Source organism: Notamacropus eugenii, chromosome 5, assembly GCF_028372415.1.
Source record: "Notamacropus eugenii isolate mMacEug1 chromosome 5, mMacEug1.pri_v2, whole genome shotgun sequence".
Lineage (NCBI taxonomy): Eukaryota > Metazoa > Chordata > Mammalia > Diprotodontia > Macropodidae > Notamacropus > Notamacropus eugenii.
The window spans coordinates 317,651,622-317,659,922 of NC_092876.1; the positions used below are offsets into that span (position 1 = coordinate 317,651,622).

General features: G+C 35.3%; 1 pseudogene; it reads right to left on the minus strand.

Moving 5' to 3' along the window:
• Positions 1-202: 202 nt before the first annotated feature.
• On the minus strand, positions 203-739 carry LOC140507908 (DNA replication complex GINS protein PSF2 pseudogene; annotated as a pseudogene).
• Positions 740-8,301: the final 7,562 nt, after the last annotated feature.

Here is an 8,301-nt window from a genome sequence, read left to right on the forward strand (position 1 = left end):
AACTGTTGCTTCTCTTATTAAAAAAAGGAAAGGGTGACACGGTTTTTTGTCATCTACATGTGCTTCTGACATTCTAAGAACTTTGTACCTGCAGGAAGTTCATTCCTGAAAAGTGGACAAGGTACCAAATGAGCCTCCTTTTCACTGTCTACCCTCAGTCTTACAAAACTTAAGAGGATCTCTCTTGCTACAACATTTTCTTCTAAAAATCTTAAGACTGAACACCCTCTGCAGGATGGAGATTTGTGTGGAGTTTGCACATATGACTTAGGGCTTATTTGAGGAATGCTCCCCTAGTGATGATCTCTATCAAGGTGAGGTTATCCTGCTTAGTATATGCTTTCTCCTGTTTGACAAAGCTGGCAGCAGATACCTGGAGTTTAGCTATTCAAATATCCCCCATATCCAGAATCAGGGTCCATATCTCATCTGCCTTGGGGATGTTATCTGAAGCATGATTTAACAACCATATGGTAGGTTCCATGTAGTAAGGACTATACATTAAGGTAAATGTTTCCTCTTTCTCTCTTGATCTTTTATCTCCCTCAATTTTTCAAAATCCATCCATTCAGGAGGAATTACTCAACATTTCTCTTTGGTTTTGATTCATTCTCAGCCAAAGAGGTTCTTCCACAGGAAAACCAAGATTAAAAGGTCTCAGATCTCTCCCAATGAGGTAAATGTTGTCCAGGCTGAAATTGGGGATGATGATGATCAGCTTCTCTTCATTCAAGTCCATGGTACTGGCCCAGGATACTCCTCACTGCCCCTTGATTTCTGAGTCAGAGCCTCTGGGTCAGAGGCTGAGGCAGAGCTGCTGCCCTAAGTAGTTTATATTTACTTCTTCCACTTCCTTACTATTCATTTATTCTTTTTACCCTTACTTCTTAACTTTTGTTCCACAATTTTACTAACACTGTTGGTTTACTAACATCAATATAATCCTTTCACCAAACACAGTGTTTCTAACTTGATATTGGGAGATAAAATGAACCTTGGAGGTCATCTCATCAAACAATTGTCATTTTGATTCAGAGAATCCCAAGGACCAAAAAGAGAAAACAACTTCTCCAAAAATGCATAATTAGCAGCAGCACTGGGATTTTAATTTATTCTCCTCACTTTTTTTGATTTGTTTCCAGGTTTCCTACCACTACCACTACTACCACCACTCTACAAGATGCCTACTGCAGCCACACCAAGTCTTTCTTAATATTCTTCTCCCTTGGATTCTGGGATACACTCTCTTATCTCTGTTTCTTACCTGGCTCTTCTTTTTGCTTCTTGCTCTCTGAAAATATGGTCAAGACTCCATCTTTGGCTTCATTTTTGCTCCTGTCTGAATATTCTTGTTTTAACAAGTTTACACAATTACTATCAATTCCATAAAGATAAATTCTATGAAGATAACTGTTAAGCCTTCATCTCTTATCTCAAAAATTTGTCTGTCTTAGTTATGAATTTATGAATATCTGGTGAACATCTTATATGAATATTTCAAGGAAAACTCAAACTCAATAGATCTAAAGCTGAACTTATTATCTATTTCCAAAATTTTCCAGTTTTTTTGTATTTCCTTATTTCCATGAAGAGTATCACTATTCTCCCAAAATAGAATCCATAAAATCATCTTTGACTCATTTCTCTCCTTCATGCACAATGCCTAACACATTGTAGATATTTAATAAATATTAATTGACTGACATATGAAGATCCAATCAGTTCCCAGTTTCTTACAGTTCTACTCAGTGATTTCACTTACCTCAATCCATTTCTACTAGCACTATCCTCATTTGACTTTTCAGTACTTCTTCGACTTCAAATTGAGTTCCTTGTCTTGCTTCTCTTCCCCATCAAGTCATTACTACACAATGCTATCAGGCTGCTTTACAGCTCCAATTCTATGACCACCTTGCTCAATATTTTTCAATATATTCCTCTGCCTAAGATATGCAATACAACTCTTTAGCCTGGATTTCAAATTCTCCATATCCAGTTCCAACCAAACTTTCTGGCTTTAGTGATCAGTACATCCCTACAAACATTCTCTACTGCATCCAAACAGAGAACCAAACAGTTTATTAAATCTCTGCTGCCCTATCCAGCTGCCATCCTTTTGTATATTCCATATCCATTCTCTCATGTTGGATGCTATTTCTTTCTGCCACAATGAAATCCTTCCTTCCTTCAAGGCTCTGAATAAATTACACCTCCTCTACAAATCCTTATTTGATCTCTCCTTCTGGAAGTTAATTCGCCTGCATTTAACGGCTCATAACGCTTTGTTTTGCTTCTTATTATAACATTCTAACTTATATTTTAATAATTTATATCTCTACCTTTTAGATTTTTGAGTTCCTATTGTGAGAGGGATTATCTCACTCACCTTTTTATTCCAAGCATCTAGCACAGTGATTTAAACATAGTAGGTACTTCTGAAATGCTTTGCTGAATTTATTATTTCTTGAAGAAAACCAGGAATAAAAATATCAATTGATACATAACACTGGAGAAAACCTAGAGATTTCCTACTATAGCTTCTTTATTTTGCAGATGAGAAACTCAATGACAGTCATGAGAGATAAAGTATTATCTGCAACCTCATATAACTAGTTTAGTGGCAGAATTTAGCATTCAAATCTAGGTAATAAAGCCAGTGTCAAGAAGTTTGAAAGTATAAGAACACAATAGAGTAGAAAAATCTCAAAGTTACTGAAACCATACAAGGGATATAAGAATCTTCTTACAGAAGATGAATGAGTATTCAGAAAGGGAAGCCACATTTTACACCCCAGAGCACAATGAGGAACATTCACAGACATTAGGAAGATGATGGAATCTCAGTAACAAAAGCAGGAAATAGGGACTCCTGGTGGTTGATGGCTCTCTGATTAAGGGTGCAGCTGAGACTGAATTTACATACCTAATATAGTTAATCAGTAGGTATCCTGTCTTTCTAGGGTGTTTGTCTGGGACCTGATGGAGAGCCTGCTGAGATTGATCAAACCCTCTGACTGATTTTCACCCAATGTGGGAATGAATGATACCATCAAAGGAACACAGACTATATCTCTGTCAAATTAGCAATGCCCCCAAACTGGAATAGAAAAGGATTAGAATAAACCACCAATCAACATGTGATTACAATTTCCAAGAAATATTAACTACTTTGAATCTAAGAGATTATACCAAACAAACATTTATACATGCTTGCGTGTGATCCATATATTCTGTCCAGTAAACAGATGTTGATTCTTTTGTTTCTTATTTATTTATTCAACAGATAGTTATTAAGCTACAATTGCTTGTAGAGGGAGAAATAGTCTGACAGTGAATAGGGAGCTGGTCTCAGCATGATAATGACTTGAGTTCCAATCTTGCATTCAATATTTATTGACCTTGGGACCAGGTCAATGACTTAATCTCTTAGTGACCCTAAACCATTCCCTAAGACTTTAAGGCATAGAGTAGCTAGAGTACAGAGCAAGTTTTCCTCATCAGGAGTCTCTATTGATGAAATCACAGGTCTGGCCTATACAGGTAGTTAGATTGCATAATGGTTAGTGCTGGACTTGGAAGCAGGAAGACCTGTGTTCAAACCTTAGTTCAGCCACTAAGTAGTTATGTGATACTGGACAACTCACGTAACCTATAAAATGAGGATAATAATAACACCAACTTCCAGAGATTGTTGTGAATGTAATCTTAGGTGGCAGTAAGAGAAGGTCTAGGCCTGAGGAGTAATAACTCCACTGCACTTTGCCCTCATAAAACCACACCTCAGTATTGTATTTGGTTCTATGTACATTTTATGAATATTATCGATAAGTAGGAAATTATCCAGAGGAACACAAACAAAACGGTTTCAATTTCATATTATTTGAAGATCAGGTGTGAATAATCAGAAAGTTATAACGATAAAGCAAATAGGCATGTCACAGATGGCCACCGAAAGCACAATCAGGAGTAGTGGGGAAAAGCAGCAGTAAATATTGACTGGATATAAGGAATGAATTCTTAACAATGAGACATATCTGAAAGTGGTATGGTATGTTTCAGGAGATGATGCATTCTTCAACCTCACTTGAGGTCATCAAACAAAGCTGCATGTCCACATGCTAAGATTCAAAGAATAAAGATTGTTGAATACAAAGTTGTTGGAGTTGATGGTCTCTGAAGTTCTTCCAACTCAGAGATTCTGATACCAAATGACAAGTGCATTTAGATCCTTGCAAAACAACTACCATTCTTGCTTTTTTTCTTTTAAAAATGTACTATTTATTTTAACATTCTTTTCTTTTTAAAATTGAGTTATAAATCCTCTCCCTTTATTCCACCCCTCTCCCAATACCAAGAAGGCAAGAAAATGATATCAATTGTACATGTGAAATCATGAAAAACACATTTCTGTATTAGCCATGTCACAAAAAGGAAGAAAAGTATATTTTAATTTGCAGTAACAATTCATCAGTTCTCTCTCTAGAGATGGATAGAATTTTTTCATTATGAGTTCTTTGGAATTGTCCTTGATCATTTTATTGAACAGAGTAGTCACACATTTCATAATTGATTGTCAATATAATATTGTTGATATTTTGCATAATGATTTTCTCATTCCACTTTGCATCAGATCACAGAGGTATTGTCAATTTTTGGTTTTTTGTTTATTTTTCTGAAACAAATCTCATCATTTCTTATAATACAATTCTACTTCCTTTGCAATCATGTTACAACTTGTTCAGTCATTCCCCAATTGATGAGCATCCTCTAAATTTCCAATTTTTTACCAAAATAGAAAAAGCCTCTATAAATATTTTTGTACCAATGGGTCCTTGTTCTTTTTATTTTATCCCTTTTGGAGTACAGACCTAGTAGCAGTACTGCAGAGTCAAAAGGTATGTCCAGTATTATACTTCATTAGGCATAGCCTAAATTGATTTCCAGAATTGTTGAACCAGTTCACAACTATACGAATGCTGCATTAGTGTGCTTATTTTCCCTCATCACCTCCAATATTTGTCATTTCTGATGTGTGTAAGATGTTTTAATTTGTGTTACTCTGATCAATATTGAGTTAGAGAACTTTTTAAATTTGACTTTAGATAGCTTTGATTTCTTCTTCTAATAGCTTCTTTAGATCCATTGACCATTTATCAATTGGGGAATAGCTTTTATTTTTTCTATAAATTTTACCTAGTTCTCTATGTATTTAACAAATGATGTTGTTATCAGAGAAACTTGCTACATTTTGTTACTTCCTTGTCTACAGTAATATTTAGCAAAGTGTAGTTTCCTTGATTATCTCTCTTAATTATATGTTTCTACTTTTGCTTTGTCTGAGATCATGACTACTATGCCTGCCTTTTTTACTTCAGCTGAAGCATAACAGATTCTACTTCAACCTTTATTTTAACTCTGTATATGTTCTTTCTGTTTCAAATATGTCTCCTGTAAGCAACATATTGTTGGATTTTGCTTTCTAATCTGTTCTGCTATCCACTTCCATTTTGTGGATAATTCCATTCACAGTTATGATTCCTATATATTTCTCTCCATTCTATTTTTCTTTTTTATCCTTCCTTCTCCCTTTTTATCCTGTCCATCTTAAAATGTCTGTTTTGTTTCTGACCATTGCCTCCTACATAGCTCCCTTTTATCATTCCTACCTACCACATCTCTTATCCCCTTTCCCTCTTGTTTCCCTACTAGGTTAGTAATATTTTTATACTAAACCAAATGTGTGTATATATTTTACCCTCTCTCTTTTTCTCCACTATTCAAGATCTTCCTTGTACACTTCTTCTAGGCGAGAATAATTTCCCCATTTTACCTCAATCTTTCCCCATTTTTCCAGTGAATCCCTCTTTCTTACTCCATTTTTTTTCCGAGATCATCTCAGCATAACTGACTCATTTTCTGCCCTTTGTCAATGTGGACTCCTTATAGCTGCCCTAATAATGATAAAGTTCTTAAGCATGATATGTATCTTCTTCTCACATAAGAACATAAAACAATTTAATTCTGAACCTCTTATGATTATTCTTATATTTACCTTTTTATGTTTCCCTTGAGTCTTGTCCCTGAATATCTAATTTTCTATTCAGCTCTGGTCTTTTCATCAGGATTACTTGAAAGTCCTCAATTTCATTAAATATTCATTTTCTCCAGGATTGTGCTCAGTTTCATGAGGAGGCGAATTTTGTTGTAATCACAGATCTTTTTCCTTTCAGAATATCATATCTCAAAATCTTCATGCCTTTACATGGAAGATGCTAAATCTTGTGTGATCTTAACTGTGGCTCTACAATATTTTAATTGTTTCTTTCTAGCTGCTTGCAATATTTTCTCCTTGACCTGGGATCTCTGTAACTATGCTATAATTTTTCTGAGACTTTTCATTTTGGGATCTCTTTCAGGAGGTGATCAGTGAGTTTTTCCATTTCTATTTTACCCTCTGAATCTAAGACATAAGGGCAATTTACTGTACTTGAAATATAATTTCTAAGCTCTCTTTATAATAATGGCTTTCAGGTAGTCCTGTAATTCTTAAATTATCTCTTTGATCTGTTTTCCAATGGGATATTTCACATATTCTTCTTTTTTTTCATTCTTTTGCCTTTGTTTTATTGTTTCTTGATGTCTTATGTAGTCATTAGTTTCCACTTGTCCAATTCTGATTTTTAATGAATTCTTTTCTTCAATGGATTTTTGTACCTGTCTTCTATTCTGTTGCTTAAGGAGTTCTTTAGTTCTGTGATTTTTCTGCTTTGTTTAGCATTGGAAAAGTTATTTTTTTAAGGTTTTTTTTTAAGGATTTTTTTTCTTTTACCAAGCTGTTAATTCTCTTGTCATAATTTTATTGCCTCACTCTCATGTCTTTTTCATTTTACCACTCATCTCTTTCTTTAGTTCTTCAAGGAATTCTTATTATAATTTTCTTTGAACCTTTGCTTATAGTTGTTTTCACATTGTTTTTTTTTCTGAGTTTATGTCTTGGTGTTCCCTGCTACCATAGTAGCTTTTTATGGAGAAGTTCTTGTTGTTGTTGCAGCTTGTTAAATTTCTCAGTCTATTTCTTGACTTTGAACTTCACGTTAGAAATGCATTTTGCTCACCTGGGGCTGGGAAGGCACTGTCCCAAGACTTAGATTTTATGTACTGCTGTTTTCAGAACTGGTTCTAGGGGTCTACAAGTTTTTGGACCTTCCAAGGTGGTGTGATACAGAGAGAGGTGAAGTTACTGTCTATACTCTGGTCTTTACCTAGGAAGGGCCCCTGTGCCCTTGCTGCCCTACTAATTTTCCCCTTGGCTTAGAACTGTAACGAGGACCCCTACTTTCTTGCCACAAGCACTAGTATACCTTTTGCCTTGAAACTATGACCAAGACCCCCTTGTGACTGACTGTAAATGTTCCTCTCTGCCCTAGAACTGCAACAAAGAATATCTTATGGAGAGTTATCAATTAGTGTCAGCTGCACATGGTGCTAGCAAACAATTTCCTGAAATCTCTCTCTGTCCAACTGTTTTACCATCTCTGGGCTGTTTCTGGAGTTTCTGCTGATGCCTCTATTTCAGACACCTACAAGACCCAAAGCTGTTGCTACTGCTGCACATACATTCTGGATTGGGAACCATCTCAGTGTCAGAGACTTCTCCTGCTGACTCCCTAAGTTGTCTTAAGTTGAAAAAAATGTCTCACTCTAAATTTTTTTTTGATTCTACTGCTACAAAATTTGATTTGAGGAGTCATTTTAAAGTTGTTTGGAGAAGAATGTGGGGGGAGTTCAATTGGGTTGCTATTTGTACTCTGCCACTCTGTGGCTCTCAACCACAACTGACATTCTTTTGACCAACACAATCCAAAGATCATTAGCATATGGTAGCAAGAGTTCACTGAAGAAAGATAAACCAGAAGCTTGGATGATAAAAGCAACTTCTGTTGTGTGAATTCTCAGAGAAGTCTATTTTCTGTCACCTTTTAAAAAAAAAATAAAAATCATTCTAATAAATTTTGCTCAAATCTTTTGTATATAAGCCAGTTCCTTATATTATGCTCTTTCCTCTAATTGGTATACTGCTAATATTGGGTCAAATGTCCCCATTTCATTTGTAGTTTTCCCTTCTCTTCAGTTAATTTGATGAACTTTTCTTTTTAGTCTTAGATAATCACTCTTCCCCATCTCAAAGTCTTTATCTCTTTGATGCTTGGTAACTTGTTAATTTTCACAGAAAATTTTCACGCTAACAAAAATGAACACTTTTGCAGAGTCGTTTACTTCCTGTTTACTTCCAAAGGATCA